General features: G+C 40.3%; 1 protein-coding gene across 1 annotated transcript in view; it reads right to left on the bottom strand.

The window, feature by feature from the left end:
- The window catches only part of RDM1 (RAD52 motif containing 1), a 164,496-nt gene that overhangs the window by 137,135 nt on the left and 9,967 nt on the right, over positions 1–17,394 (bottom strand). The window lies entirely within an intron of this gene.

Here is a 17,394-nt window from a genome sequence, read left to right on the forward strand (position 1 = left end):
CCGATGCTGCAGTCATGAGGCCTAAAACTTCCATGCATATAGCCACTGAAGGGAATGACTGAGACTGAAGGTGCCGACATGCTGCAACCAATTTCAAACGTCTCATGTCTGTTAGAGACAGAGTCATGGACACTGAATCTATCTGGAAACCTAAAAAGGTGACCCTTGTCTGAGGAATCAAAAAACTTTTTGGTAAATTGATCCTCCAACCATTTTTTCGAAGAAACAACACTAGTTGATTTGTGTGAGATTCTGCAGAACGTAAAGACTGAGCTAGTACCAAGATATCGTCCAAATAAGGAAACACCGCAATACCCTGTTCTCTGATTACAGAGAGTAGGGCACCCAGAACCTTTGAAAAGATTCTTGGAGCTGTTGCTAGGCCAAATGGAAGAGCAACACATTGGTAATGCTTGTCTAGAAAAGAGAATCTCAGGAACTGCTAATGTTCTGGATGAATCGGAATATGAAGGTAAGCATCCTGCAAGTCTATTGTAGACATATAATGTCCTTGCTGAACAAAAGGCAGAATAGTCCTTATAGTCACCATCTTGAAAGTTGGTACTCTTACATAACTATTCAAAATTTTCAGATCCAGAACTGGTCGGAATGAATTTTCTTTCTTTGGGACAATGAATAGATTTGAATAAAACCCCAGGCCTTGTTCCTGAAAAGGAACCGGCATGATTACCCCTGAAACCTCCAGATCGGAAACACATTTCAGGAAAGCCTGGGCTTTTACTGGATTCACTGGGATGCGTGAGAGAGAAAAAATCTTCTCACAGGAGGTCTTATTCTGAATCCTATTCGGTACCCCTGAGAGACAATGCTCTGAATCCATTGATTTCGGACAGAATTTGCCCAAACATCCTTAAAAAAAACTTAATCTGCCCCCTTACCAGCTGAGCTGGAATGAGGGCCGCACCTTCATGTGGACTTAGGGGCTGACTTTGGTTTTTTAAAAGGCTTGGATTTATTCCAATTTGAGGAAGGCTTCCAATTGGAAACAGATTCCTTGGGGGAAGGATTAGGTTTTTGTTCCTTATTTTGACGAAAGGAACGAAAACTATTAGAATCCTTAGATTTACCTTAGGTTTTTTTATCCTGAGGCGAAAAAACTCCCTTCCCCCCAGTAACAGTTGAAATAATAGAATCCAACTGAGAACCAAATAAATTATTACCTTGGAAAGAAAGAGATAGCAATCTAGACTTAGATATCATATCAGCATTCCAAGATTTAAGCCACAAAGCTCTTCTAGCTAAAATAGCTAAAGACATGAATCTATCATCAATTTTGATAATATCAAAAATAGCATCACAAATAAAATGATTAGCATGTTGTAGTAAACAAACAATGCTATATAAGTCAGAATCCAATTCTTGTTGCGCTAAAATTCTCCAACCAAAAAGTTGAAGCAGCTGCAACATCAGCCAAAGTAATTGCAGGCCTAAGAAGATGACCTGAATATAAATAGGCTTTCCTTAGATAAGATTCAAGCTTCCTATCTAAAGGATCTTTAAATGAAGTACTATCTTCCATAGGAATAGTGGTTCATTTAGCAAGAGTAGAAAAAGCCCCATCAACTTTGGGGATCTTTTCCCAAAACTCTACTGAAATTGCTGGTAAAGGATACAATTTTTCAAACCTTGCAAAAGGATTAAAAGGAGTACCAGGCTTATTCCATTCCTTAGAAATTATATCAGAAATAGCATCAGGAATAGGAAAAAACCTCTGGAGTAACCAAAGGAGGTTTAAAAACAGAATTTAAACATTTACTGGTTTTAATATCAAGAGGACTAGCTTCCTCAATATCCAAAGAAATTAACACTTCTTTTTAACAAAGAACGCATATACTCCATTTTAAATAAATAAGTAGATTTGTCAGTGTCAATCTCTAAGGAGGGATCTTCTGAATCAGATAGATCCTCATCAGAGGTGGATAATTCATTATATGTTTTTGGTCATTTGAAATTTCATCAACTTTATGAGAAGTTTTAAAAGACCTCTTATGCTTATTAGAAGGCGGAAATGCAGACAAAGCCTTCTGTATAGAATCAGTAACAAATTCTTTAAAATTCATATGTATATCATGTACATTAGAAGTTGAAGGAACTGCAACCGGCAATGTACTATTACTGATGGACACTATCTGCATGTAAAAGTTTATCATGACAACTAATACAAATGACATTAGGAGATAAAATCTCTACAACTTTACAACAAATGCACTTAGCTTTGGTAGAATCGATGTCAGGAAGCAAAGTTCCAGCAGATACGTCTGAGGCAGGATCAGATTGAGAAATCTTGCAAAATGTAAAAGAAAAAAAAACATATAAAGCAAAATTATCAATTTCCTTATATGACAGTTTCAGGAATGGGAAAAAATGCAAATAGCGTAGCTCTCTGACATAGAAAAAGGCAAGAGGCAAAAGCAATGGGGCAATAAAGAAAGAAGTTTGAACAGAGATACAGGCATTAAATTTTAAACAACTTTCCGGAGTTCCGGAGGAGGAGCTAGTGCATGAGGCTGTGCTGCACAAGCTCTGCTCATCTCCTTCATGCAGGTTACCTTTGGCGGTAGAAACACGCGCCAGGTGCCCCAGCAGCCGTGGGGATAGTATCGCAACCAGCAGAAACATCACTGGAGGAACTCACACAGTGCTGTTGAAACCTAGCACCACAGATCACTACACGGTGTGGTGAACCTCGCGAAGCCCATCTCGCAAAGAGGTCACACACAGAAGAGGATATCAAGAGGCAGTCCCCCCCTCCCACCGGTGCTGCGTGAGGGGGGTAGATAGCCTAAAAATAACATAGGAGACATCACCGGAATTTTTTGGCCAAGCTGCCGGCTTCCTCACCGCCCTGAGATACAGAACACCTTCTTCCCAATTGGGCCCTGTGCGGTACACATACCTGTCAGGGGCTGGCGAGCGTGTGCGCAGAGAGGGCGGAGACAAGGTAACGCACGGCCGGCTGACGGAGATCTGGCTGCTTACCGCCCTGGAGCAAAGGCCGCAGCTTGAAGGAAGGCTGTAATCCCGGATCTGTGTTAAGCTGCTGTGAAGAGCTGCTCTACTTTTCTTATCTGTGCAGCCCTCACTCTTTTCCAAGGAGCCGGCCACCATACTGGGGAGACATAAGGTACCGCTACTGACCTGGCCCTGAATAGCGGTGAAACAGGCGGGTAATTGACACTGATATCGCATTACCCTGAGAAACCACAACCACACCGCACGGAACTCGAGGAACTAAAAGATAAGTACTGCTTACTATCACTATTGCAATAGCTTCCTTAGCATGACCCTAACGCCTACTAAACTTATATTTTGACTTTACCCTAAACAAACCTGCTAAAACTGTTCTACACTAACAGAGCTTACTCCTAATTGCTGTGCTTTATTATTTCTGCACACCGGACAGGACGTACTTATTGCTAAGAAGGGACCTGCAGATGTTGGGGGCTTAAAACTTTGTTCTCACAGCACCTGAAGCTTTGGGGAATACCTGGACATATTAACTAGAGCTAAAGGAATTGCTTGTAATCAATCTAAAGCTATTTTGAGTCGAAAGCACTAATTCTCATTGGTAATGGTTAACAATGTACTAACGCCTTTAGAGAAAGCATTTTTTTTTTTTGAAATATAAGGCTGATTAACACGGTTGTAAGCTTGCTATAAATAATATGCTACAGTCTGCTTCATACTAACCTGATCTGGGTAAAGTGTGCATGCCCTATTAGGCATACTGCATTGGTAACTTGCAACTAAAAGGACAGCACACAGCTTATACCAACAGCTTTTTTTTTTTTTTTTTTTTCTTTTTGTTGTTTTTTTGTTTTGTTATTCATTGCATGTTGAATAATCTTAAGACAGTTATATACTTGAAAAGTTATTACATAGTGCCATTTTTATGGGGGCATGATACAGAAGTGGAAATTGTAAGGCAACAATTTAAATAAGTTTTCTAAATAAGATGCAAAGGTATTCACCTGTAAAATTCATTACACCTTAATTAAGAGCACTTAGTCCCCACACTCCCAAGAGGTGCTACTCTTGTCGCCTCTTGTAAGTACAAGAGTAACTATAAGTAAAAAAGTATTTGGGTTTTTTTTTTTTTTTTTTTTTTTTTCCCCGGTCTCTGGGCTTGTGAACCCTGGCTTTATCACTGGTTTTTTTTTCTTTTTTGACACTGGTCACTTGAGGGGTTCTCCCCTCCCTCCTTTCCCACTTTTTTTTTTTTTTTTTTTTCCCTTCACAGATAATTCCCCACCTCACTATCCCACAAACACTCACTCTCACGCCCTAACCTCTGCCCTTCTTCTTCTACTCCCACCTTCTCCTCTTTCTCTCTCTTTCCCCCCCCCCTTCCTTTTCTTTTTCTCTTTCTTCTTTTTTTTTCCCTCTCCCTCTTCACTGACTGCTACACAAACTACTCTCCCTTTTTAAGCACTCATCTATGGATACATTTTTAAATCCACTCACACACACAAAAAATTTCTCACCAACCATGGCTTCCAGGCCCAGAGACAAGAGGAATAAAAACTCAGCTGAAACCATAGCTGAATTACACTCAGAATTAGATCCCGTTACAAAATCGAAAGAGGCAATTAACTCACAAATAATTGTAAAAGATATTCTAGAAGCTCTGAACCCCAAATTTGAATCACTTAGAATGGAAATAAAACAAGATCTACACACACTATCTATGGAGGTCAAGCAATTTTCAATAAGAATCCAAGAAGTAGAGCAAAGGGTGTCTGACCTTGAGGATCAATCGGTCATAAATGATACCAAACTACAGGCACATTCTTCTACTCTTAAGGCTCTTCAGAATAAGATCGAGGACCTAGAAAATAGATCTCGAAGAAATAACATTAGAATAATTGGGGTCCCAGAAACTTTACAGAGCACAGATCTAGTCCAGTTTGCAGCTGAAGTTTTACCTCAACTCTTAAAGATTCCCCAAGAAATTTTGCCCCTAGTGGTCGAGCGAGCTCACAGATTGGGGAGACTTCCCCCGTCAAGCGGCGACAGATTGAGGTCTAGACCTATAATCGTGAAATACTTGAATTTTCAGGATAAAATCAAGGTCATGCAATTCTCTCGCAGGAATGCTCCCATCCTTTTAGATGGGAACAAAATTTTAGTGTTTCAGGATTTTGCCTATGAAACCTCCCTGAAAAGAAGGGAGCTCTCCCCAATCTGTGGCCGAATGATTAGGGAGGGTCTCACTGCAACGGTTATTTACCCAGCCAGGTTGAAAGTAGAATTTCAGGGTCAGATATATCTCTTTGACACTACCTCAGAGGCAGAAAAGTTTTTTGCAGGAAAAACTGCTAAGTAACTTGAGTTATTAGTTTAACTTAAATTTGAACTGATTGATGATATTGTTAAAATATAACTATGACTTGTACTTGGTGGCTTCTACTATTCTTACTAGTACTCTTCGGGCGTCAATAGCAAATAAGCATTGTTATATGGATGACTGGCGCGGGGGGAGCGGTAGGAGAGAGGGGAGGCCTTCCCCCCCCCCCCTTTTTTTTTCCCCTTTTATTTATTTATTTTTTTTTTTTTTTTCCTCTCTCTCTCTCTCTTCTCTCTCCAACTCTCCGGAAGGGAACAGCAGGAAAAGAAGGGTTAAATTATGGCTAATATGAAAGGGTTGACTTTATCTTCTTGGAATGTTGGTGGGGTCTCAACCCCAATGAAACGAAAATTGATAATCTCTCAATTAAGGAAACTTAACTCTGATATTGCATTTATACAAGAGACACACTTAAGTGCAGAAGAATCCGAAAAGTTGAAATTCTCGTGGGTAGACAAGGTATTCTTTACACCAAGCATAGGCAGAAAGAGGGGTGTAGCCATTCTGCTAGGTAAAAAAAATAAGTATGAAATTTTGGCAGAATATAAAGATCCCGAAAGTCGAATTTTGATTCTAAAAATAAGAATGGCTGGCTCAATCTTCACCCTGTGCAATTTATACGCCCCGAATAACTTTGATAGAAGTTTCTGGGAAAATCTCCAAACTAAAATATTACAAATAGGCGAAGGTTATATAATCATAGCAGGGGATTTTAATATGACCCCTAGGGTCCAGATAGATAGACACAGGCAAAAATCCACTAAAAGCATGGCCAAAAGAGATAAGCTTGAAGGCAAAATGTTTAAAACTCTATTCAAAAACTTAGCCCTTAAAGACATCTGGAGAGTTCGCAACCCGGATCAAAGGGAGTATACGTGTAAGGCTAAGAGTGTAAGATCCTTCTCTAGAATTGATCTATTTTTAGTAAGCGAGAATTTATTAAGAATTGGGACAACATCAAAAATAATGCATATCACTGTCTCTGATCATGCTCCCATTATACTGAAAATACCATTAAATGGAAAAAAATCTACTACAAGACGATTTTTTTTCCCCAAATTTTTAACAAAAAACATAAAATTCAAGTCATGGCTGAATTCCAAAATGAATGAATTCTTCACTTTAAACGCTCATACTGTTAATGATCCAAACATATTATGGGAAGCTGGTAAGGCTGTAATGAGGGGGGAAATTATTGCTTATCTGGCAGATTATAAGCGGAAGGCGGCTCTTAGAGAGAATGAAGTCTCGAGAGCACTTACCAATAGTTATAGTAAATATATATCCCAACCAACATCAACAAATTGGAGGAGATACGCCTCTGCTAAGAGAGAGAGAGACAATTTTTTACTACACACTGTAATTCAAGAGGATTATAAAACGAGAGCTAAATTTTATAGGCATGGAAATAAGGCAGGCAAATTAATGGCGAACTTAGTTAAGAATATACAGGGAAGCTCTATTATCGACTCACTCTTAGAACAAGGATCCATATTTCAGAATTCTAGAGAAATTATTGAAGTTTTCTTCACTTATTATAGAGATCTCTACTCACATAGGGAATCAGATGAAGAAATTTCAGAGCTATTCTGGGAAGGATTGAACCATCCAGTTTTAAATGAAGAGGCAGTAGGTAAAATTAACGCCCCTATATCTGATCAAGAAATTATTTTGGCAATTAAAGAAGCCCGTCTAGATAAATCACCTGGCCCAGACTTTCTCCCTAACGAGTTTTATAAGCTCCTTGGCCCAACTATAATACCCCATTTAAGAAGAGTATTTAATCACTTTTATGTTGATAATAAACCTATACCCATGTCTTTTACAGTATCGACAACAACGTTAATCTTGAAACCGGGGAAGGATCCTCTGAATAAAGAGTCATATAGACCTATAGCACTACTCAACTCGGATTACAAGTTGCTGACATCAATCTTGGCTAAAAGACTCCAAAAAGTGATAGGGGATCTTATTAATAAAGATCAGGCAGGCTTTATATCGGGGCGCAATATAGCAGCAAAGATCAGAGAACTATGCTTAGTTCTAGATTATTTTTACAACTCCCCAGAAACCACAACCCAAAACCAATCTGACGTAGCAATAATTGCATTAGACGCAGAAAAAGCGTTCGACTCGGTTTTCCATCATCATATTATTGATTCTTTACAGCGGTTCGGTTTCAAGGATAATTTCCCTCTTTTCATTAATAACCTATGTTCTAAGTCCACAACCAAACTGGTGGTTAATAAACTGGAATCTGACTCAATTAACTTACAAAGGGGCACAAGGCAGGGGTGCCCCCTGTCACCACTTTTATTCGATTTAGCGATTGAGCCATTGGCTATTAGAATTAGACAGAGGATACAAGGGATACGGATTGGTTCAGTCGAACCAAAAGTTGCTTTATACGCTGATGATGTTTTAATTTATATGTCCAATACAGCAGTCAACATCCCGAGATTGATCTCGATAACTAATGCATTTGGCTCCTTTTCAGGCTATAAGCTAAATGTTTCTAAGTCAGAGATACTATGGGTAAGGAAGAATGAGCTCTCAATTAACAAGACACCATTTAGAGAGGTGCTGAGCCATCTTAAATACTTAGGGATCTTTGTTTCGCCAAATCCACATGAATGGTATAATCTTAATATTTCTCCCATCCTAGCCAAAATCAAAGAATACATGTTAAGCTGGCAAAACCTTCCAATATCCTTATCAGGGCGCATTGCTCTGTTTAAAATGATTCTATTACCTAAAATTCTATACCCTCTCCAAAATATTCCAGTGATGCTAAAAGTCAGAGATTGGAAAAGTTTAAATAGGGCGCTGCGATATTTTATCTGGAAGTGCAAGAGACCTCGAATTTCTCTAAATAAACTCCACCTTCCTAGGAGGTATGGCGGATTGGCTCTTCCGGATCTTAACAAGTATAACCTGGTTTTCCTCTCACGCATTGTAATAGACTGGATCCTAAATAAGGATTATTTTACTAATAATAGCCTGGAGAGGAGCATTATATTCCCCTACAATCCCTCAGCCTTAATTCACTGCCCGACACAGTTAATCCCAAAAAAAGTGAGGGGTATTCAATCAATTTATAAGGTTATACAAGCCTGGAAAAAATTAGGACGCAAACTAGACATTGATTTAACTATTCCAAAGTTTCAAGGACTATGTGGCAATCCAGAATTTCAGGAGGGCATCCAAGCACAAGTGTTCCAAATTTGGCAGAGAAAGGGTCTCTTTCTCATGACTCAATTTATCGACCAGGGTACTGCATCGATCAAAACCTTTGAAAGGTTGAAACAGGAATTTGATTTAAGCAATAAAGATTTTTTTGCTTATCTTCAAGCTAGGCATTATCTATTCTCGTTAATACAGAAGTTCGGCTGGTCATGGTCGTGGGGAGAGTTAGATAACTGGCCTATTCTGGCTAAAAATGAACTATCGTCGATATCGCGCTGGTATAACTTGTTGATAAGTAAAGATGGGGAATCCAATCTTCAACAGATAACTCAAAAATGGAATCAATTAGTACCAGGTCTAGACATTGAGATAGAACAGGTGGAGAATTCTATAGATATTGTAGCTCAGACTACACTATCCACAAACTGGAGGGAGTCACATATTAAACTACTTTATAGAACATACTATACTCCTCTCAAAGGGTTTAAGTGGCACAATTATGACTTCAATGTTTGTCCTAAATGTTCTTCTCCGGCTGTGGACATAGTCCATATGATTTGGTCATGCCCTAGGATTAGGCAGTTATGGAAAAAGGTAGAGTTTTGGCTAATTAATACACTGAAGCTTCCTACTTTCTCTCTCTCTCTGGCAGGGGTGGTATTCTTAACAGAACTCTCTACGGAGCAAAAAAAAATTAGGAATGGGGCAATCCTGGCAACGAGGAATTTAATTTTTGGAAAATGGAGAGACTTCTCAATACCTAGCATTCAAGAAATTAAAAATTTTATGAAAAAACAATGCGTTATTGAACAAATGGATGTATCTCTAACTTCGGAAAAGGAAGTAATCTCATTTTTTAAAAAATGGGCAGCCTTCATTAAAATATTTACTCCAGAAGAAATAAATCAACTAATATACCCTTTTAGACACTCAGAAATAGTCATATTAGGACTATGGTAATAATTGGATTGTGAATAATCTTTAAGCTCCCATCTAATTGGAGGGGGTTTGTGGGAGTTGGGAGGAGAGAGAAAGAGAAGGAGAATAACTCTTTTAAGGAAAGGGAAGGGAAAGAAAGGAAAAAAAAAAGAAAAAAATTTTTCTTTTTTTTTTTTTTTTTTTTTTTTTCTCCCCCTCTTTCTTTTCCTCTCCCCGCGCCTCTCTCTATACCTAGACTAGGTTTTTTTGATTTGAATTTTTTGCTGTTGCCTATTCTGAAGATACTAGATGTAGAACATTATTGACAAAGCATAGACAGGGAAAGGAAAAAAAGAGAAAAAGAGGCTTTGATTACTGTTTTATTTTTGACACATCTTCGATATATCTTGAGTGAAGTATGATCATTGTTTGCCGGGTCATTTTGTCATTGTAGCCGTTTTTTTTTTTTTTTCATTTATATTTCCCTGTATTGTTGATCTGATTTCATCACTGTACATAATTGTATTTTACGTTGCCTCAATAAAAATAATTTAAAAAAAAAAAAAAAAAGAAAGAAGTTTGGCGCCAAGTATGACGCACAACGTAACTGAAAAAAAATTTGGGGGCGCCAACCATGTCTGGAAATGACAACCCTGTGTGAAACCTCTGCGTCAATTACGACGCCGGAATTGACGAACTTGCGTCAACGGACGTGCCTTTCGCGCCAAAAAATTCTCGCGCCAAGAATGACGCAATAAAGTGTAGCATTTGGCCCACCCGCGAGCCTAAGTCAGCCCGCAATTTGAAACAAAGTAGTCAATTGAAAAAAGGACTAAACCCCAGGTAAGAAAAATATTTCTTAATATTAATCTTCCCCAAATATGAAACTGACAATCTGCAAAAGGAAATACATGAACCTGACTCATGGCAAATAGAAGTACAATAAATATATTTAGAAACTTATATAATGCATAAAGTGCCAAACCGTAGCTGATGTGTCTTAAGAAATAAAAACATACTTACCAAAAGACACCCATCCACATATAGCAGATAGCCAAGCCAGTACTGAAACAGTTATCAGTAGAGGAAATGGTATATGAGAGTATATCGTCGATCTGAAAAGGGAGGTAGGAGATGAATCTCTACGACCGATAACAGAAAACCTATGATAAAGACCCCCGTTAGGAAAATCATTGCATTCAATAGGTAATACTCTCCACGTCCCTCTGACATTCGCTGTACTCAGAGGAATCCGGCTTCAAAATGCTGAGAAGCGTATGTCAACGTAGAAATCTTAGCACAAACTTACTTCACCACCTCCATAGGAGGCAAAGTTTGTAAAACTGAATTGTGGGTGTGGTGAGGGGTGTATTTATAGGCATTTTGAGGTTTTGGAAACTTTGCCCCTCCTGGTAGGATTGTATATCCCATACGTCACTAGCTCATGGACTCTTGCCAATTATTGCGCTTCGCAGATATTGCTCTTTTTTTTCTCTTTTTTTTTTTTTTTTTACAAATTAAAGGCTTATAGCAACCCTGAAGGTTTGAAGCTAGAGTAATCAATCTTTTTATGCATAATAGTGACATCATAGCACATCACAAATTGATATTTATGGTTTAGTGAAAAAATATATAGAAATTCAAACATATTTGACAGTTCTACAAAAAAATTATCATGGTAAAAACTAAATACAAACAACTAAAAAAAATTGTCATGCAGTCATTAAATTAACTCGTCATACTTCTTTTAGCCCAATTATGCTTTTTTTCAAAGAACATTCTTGAAGTATATCCGCAATCAACATCAGGATCAAACTAATATACTTTTGGAATGTTCTCCTCTCTGAAACGAATAATTGGGCTAATAAAGGCTGCTATCATGTGGTTACCTACCAAAGAACAAGCTACTGAGACGTTTTTTGTTTCTGTTTATGCACTTTTCTTCATGTAAATGTGTATTATGACCCTGGGGAAAGTGTTCCTAGGAGTGATGGGTGAAACCAGATGTAGAATCCCTGTCCAATGTGCTTAGAGGGATTTGGCTGCACCTCACTAACAAGGTCCACAGAAGGCAAAAACATAATTTATGCTTACCTGATAAATTCCTTTCTTCTGTTGTGTGATCAGTCCACGGGTCATCATTACTTCTGGGATATAACTCCTCCCCAACAGGAAATGCAAGAGGATTCACCCAGCAGAGCTACATATAGCTCCTCCCCTCTACGTCACTCCCAGTCATTCGACCAAGAATCAACGAGAAAGGAGAAACCAAGGGTGAAGTGGTGACTGGAGTATAATTTAAAAAAAAATATTTACCTGCCTTAAAAAACAGGGCGGGCCGTGGACTGATCACACAACAGAAGAAAGGAATTTATCAGGTAAGCATAAATTATGTTTTCTTCTGTTATGTGTGATCAGTCCACGGGTCATCATTACTTCTGGGATACCAATACCAAAGCAAAAGTACGCGGATGACGGGAGGGATAGGCAGGCTCATTATACAGAAGGAACCACTGCCTGAAGAACCTTTCTCCCAAAAATAGCCTCCGAAGAAGCAAAAGTGTCAAATTTGTAAAATTTGGAAAAAGTATGAAGCGAAGACCAAGTTGCAGCCTTGCAAATCTGTTCAACAGAGGCCTCATTCTTAAAGGCCCAAGTGGAAGCCACAGCTCTAGTAGAATGAGCTGTAATTCTTTCAGGAGGCTGCTGTCCAGCAGTCTCATAGGCTAAACGAATTATGCTACGAAGCCAGAAGGAGAGAGAGGTAGCCGAAGCCTTATGACCTCTCCTCTGACCAGAGTACACGACAAACAGGGAAGACGTTTGTCGAAAATCCTTAGTTGCCTGCAAGTAGAACTTGAGGGCACGAACTACATCCAGATTGTGTAGAAGACGTTCCTTCTTTGAAGAAGGATTCGGGCACAGGGAAGGAACCACGATCTCTTGATTGATGTTCCTGTTAGTGACTACCTTAGGTAAGAACCCAGGTACGCAGAACTACCTTATCTGAATGAAAAATCAAATAAGGAGAATCACAATGTAAAGCTGATAACTCAGAGACTCTCCGAGCCGAAGAAATAGCCATTAAAAATAACACTTTCCAAGATAACAACTTTATATCAATGGAATGAAGGGGTTCAAACGGAACTCCTTGTAGAACGTTAAGAACAAGGTTTAAACTCCATGGCGGAGCAACAGTTTTAAACACAGGCTTGATTCTAGCTAAAGCCTGACAAAAGGCCTGGACGTCTGGATTTTCTGACAGACGCCTGTGCAACAAGATGGACAGAGCTGAGATCTGTCCCTTTAATGAACTAGCCGATAAACCCTTTTCTAAACCTTCTTGTAGAAAGGACAATATCCTAGGAATCCTAACCTTACTCCAGGAGTAACCTTTGGATTCGCACCAGTATAGGTATTTACGCCATATCTTATGGTAAATCCTTCTGGTAACAGGCTTCCTAGCCTGTATCAGGGTATCAATAACCGACTCAGAAAAACCACATTTTGATAAAATCAAGCGTTCAATTTCCAAGCAGTCAGCTTCAGAGAAGTTAGATTTTGATGTTTGAATGGACCCTGTATCAGAAGGTCCTGTCTTAGAGGTAGAGACCAAGGCGGACAGGATGACATGTCCACTAGATCTGCATACCAAGTCCTGCGTGGCCATGCAGGCGCTATTAGAATCACTGATGCTCTCTCCTGTTTGATTTTGGCAATCAATCGAGGAAGCAGCGGGAAGGGTGGAAACACATAAGCCATCCCGAAGTTCCAAGGTGCTGTCAAAGCATCTATCAGAACCGCTCCCGGATCCCTGGATCTGGACCCGTAGCGAGGAAGTTTGGCGTTCTGGCGAGACGCCATGAGATCTATCTCTGGTTTGCCCCAACGTCGAAATATTTGGGCAAAGACCTCCGGATGAAGTTCCCACTCCCCCGGATGAAAAGTCTGGCGACTCAAGAAATCCGCCTCCCAGTTCTCCACTCCCGGGATGTGGATTGCTGACAGGTGGCAAGAGTGAGACTCTGCCCAGCGAATTATCTTTGATACTTCCATCATTGCTAGGGAGCTTCTTGTCCCTCCTTGATGGTTGATGTAAGCTACAGTCGTGATGTTGTCCGACTGAAACCTGATGAACCCCCGAGTTTTTAACTGGGGCCAAGCCAGAAGGGCATTGAGAACTGCTCTCAATTCCAGAATGTTTATTGGTAGGAGACTTTCCTCCTGATTCCATTGTCCCTGAGCCTTCAGAGAATTCCAGACAGCGCCCCAACCTAGTAGGCTGGCGTCTGTTGTTACAATTGTCCAGTCCGGCCTGCTGAATGGCATCCCCCTGGACAGATGTGGCCGAGAAAGCCACCATAGAAGAGAGTTTCTGGTCTCTTGATCCAGATTCAGAGTAGGGGACAAGTCTGAGTAATCCCCATTCCACTGACTCAGCATGCATAATTGCAGCGGTCTGAGATGTAGACGTGCAAAGGGTACTATGTCCATTGCTGCTACCATTAAGCCGATCACCTCCATGCATTGAGCTACTGACGGGAGTTGAATGGAATGAAGGACACGGCATGCATTTAGAAGCTTTGTTAATCTGTCTTCTGTCAGATAAATCTTCATTTCTACAGAATCTATAAGAGTCCCCAAGAATGGAACTCTTGTGAGAGGAAAGAGAGAACTCTTCTTTTCGTTCACTTTCCATCCATGCGACCTTAGAAATGCCAGAACTAACTCTGTATGAGACTTGGCAATGAAAGCTTGAAGCTTGTATCAGAATGTCGTCTAGGTACGGAGCTACCGAAATTCCTCGCGGTCTTAGTACCGCCAGAAGGGCACCCAGAACCTTTGTGAAGATTCTTGGAGCCGTAGCCAATCCGAATGGAAGAGCTACAAACTGGTAATGCCTGTCTAAGAAGGCAAACCTTAGATACCGGTAATGATCTTTGTGAATCGGTATGTGAAGGTAAGCATCCTTTAAATCCACTGTGGTCATGTACTGACCCTTTTGGATCATGGGTAAGATTGTCCGAATAGTTTCCATTTTGAACGATGGAACTCTTAGGAATTTGTTTAGGATCTTTAAATCCAAGATTGGCCTGAAAGTTCCCTCTTTTTTGGGAACCACAAACAGGTTTGAGTAAAACCCTTGTCCTTGTTCCGACCGCGGAACCGGATGGATCACTCCCATTAATAACAGATCTTGTACACAGCGTAGAAACGCTTCTTTCTTTATCTGGTTTGTTGACAACCTTGACAGATGAAATCTCCCTCTTGGGGGAGAGAATTTGAAGTCTAGAAGGTATCCCTGAGATATGATCTCTAGCGCCCAGGGATCCTGAACATCTCTTGCCCAAGCCTGGGCGAAGAGAGAGAGTCTGCCCCCCACTAGATCCGGTCCCGGATCGGGGGCCCTCGATTCATGCTGTCTTAGGGGCAGCAGCAGGTTTCCTGGCCTGCTTGCCCTTGTTCCAGGACTGGTTAGGTTTCCAGCCTTGTCTGTAACGAGCAACGGCTCCTTCCTGTTTTGGTGCAGTGGAAGTTGGTGCTGCTCCTGCTTTGAAATTCCGAAAGGGACGAAAATTAGACTGTCTAGCCTTAGCTTTGGCTTTGTCTTGAGGCAGGGCGTGGCCCTTACCTCCTGTAATGTCAGCGATAATTTCTTTCAAACCGGGCCCAAATAAAGTTTGCCCTTTGAAAGGTATATTAAGTAATTTGGACTTAGAAGTTACATCAGCTGACCAGGATTTTAGCCACAGCGCCCTACGTGCCTGAATGGCGAATCCTGAGTTCTTAGCCGTAAGTTTGGTTAAATGTACTACGGCCTCCGAAATGAATGAATTAGCTAGTTTAAGGACTCTAAGCCTGTCCGTAATGTCGTCCAGCGTAGCTGAACTAAGGTTCTCTTCCAGAGACTCCATCCAAAATGCTGCCGCAGCCGTAATCGGCGCGATGCATGCAAGGGGTTGCAATATAAAACCTTGTTGAACAAACATTTTCTTAAGGTAACCCTCTAATTTTTTATCCATTGGATCTGAAAAAGCACAGCTATCCTCCACCGGGATAGTGGTACGCTTAGCTAAAGTAGAAACTGCTCCCTCCACCTTAGGGACCGTTTGCCATAAGTCCCGTGTGGTGGCGTCTATTGGAAACATCTTTCTAAATATTGGAGGGGGTGAGAACGGCACACCGGGTCTATCCCACTCCTTAGTAACAATTTCAGTTAGTCTCTTAGGTATAGGAAAAACGTCAGTACTCGCCGGTACCGCAAAGTATTTATCCAACCTACACAATTTCTCTGGTATTGCAACAGTGTTACAATCATTAAGAGCCGCTAAAACCTCCCCTAGTAATACACGGAGGTTCTCCAATTTAAATTTAAAATTTGAAATATCTGAATCCAATCTGTTTGGATCAGAACCGTCACCCACAGAATGAAGCTCTCCGTCCTCATGCTCTGCAAGCTGTGACGCAGTATCAGACATGGCTCTAGTATTATCAGCGCACTCTGTTCTCACCCCAGAGTGATCACGCTTGCCCCTTAGTTCTGGTAATTTAGCCAAAACTTCAGTCATAACAGTAGCCATATCTTGTAATGTTATCTGTAATGGCCGCCCAGATGTACTAGGCGTCACAATATCACGCACCTCCCGGGCGGGAGATGCAGGTACTGACACGTGAGGCGAGTTAGTCGGCATAACTCTCCCCTCGCTGTTTGGTGAAATTTGTTCAATTTGTACAGATTGGCTTTTATTTAAAGTAGCATCAATACAGTTAGTACATAAATTTCTATTGGGCTCCACCTTGGCATTGGAACAAATGACACAGGTATCTTCCTCTGAATCAGACATGTTTAACACACTAGCAAATAAACTTGCAACTTGGTTACAATCTTATTTAACAAAAACGTACTGTGCCTCAAAGAAGCACTAAACGATTAAATGACAGTTGAAATAATGAACTGAAAAACTGTTATAGCATCAATCCTTGAAAACAACACAACTTTTAGCAAAGGTTTGTTCCCATTAGTAAAGTAACAATAAGTAAATTTGAAACGTAAAAATAACAGAGCAACGTTTTTAATCACAGTCAATATATAAGTCTCACAGCTCTGCTGAGAGAATCTACCTCCCTTCAAAGAAGTTTGAAGACCCCTGAGTTCTGTTAGAGATGAACCGGATCATGCAGGAAATACAAGAGTAACTGACTGGAAATTTTTGATGCGTAGCAAAGAGCGCCAAAAACGGCCCCTCCCCCTCACACACAGCAGTGAGAGAGAAACGAAACTGTCACAATTAAAACAAGCAACTGCCAAGTGGAAAAATAATGCCCAAACATTTATTCACTCAGTACCTCAGAAAATGCAAACGATTCTACATTCCAGCAAAAACGTTTAACATAATAAATACCTATTAAAAGGTTTAATGTACTTTTTACAGAGTAATTCCAGTGAAGTACCATCCCCAGAATACTGAAGTGTAGAGTATACATACATGTCATTATAACGGTATGGCAGGATTTTCTCATCAATTCCATTCAGAAAATAAAAACTGCTACATACCTCAATGCAGATTCATCTGCCCGCTGTCCCCTGATCTGAAGCTTTTACCTCCCTCAGATGGCCGAGAAACAGCAATATGATCTTAACTACTCCGGTTAAAATCATAGTAAAAACTCTGGTAGATTCTTCTTCAAACTCTGCCAGAGAGGCAATAACATGCTCCGGTGCTATTGTAAAATAACAAACTTTTGATTGAAGTTATAAAAACTAAGTATAATCACCATAGTCCTCTCACACATCCTATCTAGTCGTTGGGTGCAAGAGAATGACTGGGAGTGACGTAGAGGGGAGGAGCTATATGCAGCTCTGCTGGGTGAATCCTCTTGCATTTCCTGTTGGGGAGGAGTTATATCCCAGAAGTAATGAT

Source organism: Bombina bombina, chromosome 1 (assembly GCF_027579735.1).
Source record: "Bombina bombina isolate aBomBom1 chromosome 1, aBomBom1.pri, whole genome shotgun sequence".
NCBI lineage: Eukaryota > Metazoa > Chordata > Amphibia > Anura > Bombinatoridae > Bombina > Bombina bombina.